The sequence below is a fragment of the Porites lutea genome, chromosome 2, assembly GCF_958299795.1.
Source record: "Porites lutea chromosome 2, jaPorLute2.1, whole genome shotgun sequence".
NCBI lineage: Eukaryota > Metazoa > Cnidaria > Anthozoa > Scleractinia > Poritidae > Porites > Porites lutea.
In genome coordinates this window covers 40,054,315-40,056,431 of record NC_133202.1, presented here as the reverse complement: position 1 = coordinate 40,056,431, position 2,117 = coordinate 40,054,315, and positions in this window count along the sequence as shown.

Here is a 2,117-nt window from a genome sequence, read left to right as displayed (position 1 = left end):
TCTGTTATAAACTTAAATTATGTTCTTTGGTCAAACATGTAATACCTGCGTGAAACATGCAACATCAAACATGCATGTCTTCCGTTACAAATTTTTCTTCCTTGATTAATCGCGTGACCGACGAGAATCGCTTTTTTATGAAAGACATGAAACTTCCTGTGACATGTCACCAAAAAAAGTATATGAATCATTTCATTTATTTGAATTTAAAATACCCTGGCATTCGTCGTCCAAATCCATGTTCAGTTTGCTTGCCACGTGAGATGTGAAGTCTTGCGGGGGTTGGGGGGGGGGGGATAATCCCATATATGGGCCAGGTAGGTAAGTACCGCTGAGGTTCGCGAACAAATAGGGTATCATTTTTTACCTGTTGGCTTTGTCTTTGTCCTTAGATAGGGTAATTCAAGAAGTAATGGATGATTTGGTTTATTATCCTTTCCATTTTGTGGAAAAAAGTAATCCTGAGCACTCTCGGAAGAATTGCAAGCTCTCACGTGTAGTACGCGGGGAAGGAGAATTTTTTACTATCCCCACGGTATTTGCCTCAGAGGGCTTCATAGAAAAAAATTGTTTTAAGATGGAATGATACTCCTTTTGTTCCTATATGGGACCAAATCAAGAGAGAATAATGGACCAAATGGTCAGCCGGCTCAGTGTATGACCCCACGTGAGTTTTATAAAAACAGGTACATACAAAGGTATTGGCCAGCGACTAATCGGATTTCGTGTTTATGTTTCTGTTGTGGTTCGACAGTGTTACAGGCCTGGCCTGATTATGGAAGCCACTATTACTTCTTTTAAGGTTGCGCGTTAGACAAGGACGGTGTTGTGTCGACCTGTTATAAGATCTAAAAAGGAAAGCTTGAACTTTCCTGGTGTCCTTACTTGAATGATGTAAGGATGGATGTTACGATTTGTGGAAATTAAATGCCTTTTAACAATAGCTCGTTTGTGTCTAGTGTGTCTAGATTTTGTACTCGGACAATGCTGTGTCCAGAGGCACATCCCCGTATTGGCCATATAAGGGAGTACGCCCCCGCCTCCCCCGAGTACCATCTAGTACAATAGCAAGGTTTAAGAATACAGAATTTCGTAAGTCAGATAACTAATCAACATTGATAAAAAAAAAAAAGGTACTTGGCTTACTTTTGTGTCTTGGCCTACTTCAGTTACTTGGCGTACCTGAGGTACTTGGCTTACTTTTGTGTCTTGGCTTGCATGAATGTCTTGGCTTACTTTTGTGTCTTCGGTTCCTAGCAAATCATTGAATTTAGACACCACACGACATGTTCATCCACAAAATTGGTCGTGCAGCGAGTCAGTGGCACAGGACTTCTTGGACAAAAGAACTGGATTTCGAGTGTTCATCCGACCTCCACGAGTTCCGCCTATGAACGTCCGATTAGTTAAACGAATATTCCACCACCGAAACGTTTTCAGGGAATGTCTTGCAACTGTCTACTCACCAGCGTTCGCATAACACGTTCGTTTTTCACCTAATTACATGTATAGTGTTTAGTTACAAGTCCCAAAGAGGCATCATACTTTCTATTTGTGTTACATCGGACAAGGCATACATGTGCATGCTTTTCCTATTAATTAACCAGTGAAAAGACCATAAAAAAGAATTTACACTCTGTGTTGTGTTCCAGACGACGGAATTCCCAGAACAGTACAAGGGAATCATAATTATTTTTACTTCCACTTCACTGCCAGTTGTTAAGCAAACTCAAGAAATCACAAACAATAAAGAGCAAATCAAAGAAAGGTCTAGAAGGCTGCTTAAATACCTCCGCCTACTGGTTGTATTGCATTTATAACCTTTCAAAATCTCCTTAAGCGGTAAAACGCTGTTTTTTGATCTAAGTAGAAGAGTTACAATTCAGTTCAAGACAAAATCGATCATAAGCGTATGACGTCGCCTTGCCCTAAATTATAAAAAAGAAAAAAAAAACTTGCGTTAATTATACTTCAAAGAGAAAGAACTTGATCTCAAAAACGCTCACTTACTAGTTCGCTTGTTTTGGTTTAAATTTAATAAAATCATTTTTATAAAAAATTAAAACAATGAGGCAGCACGAAAATTGAAAATTTTTTTCATTTTTTTTATTCTCACG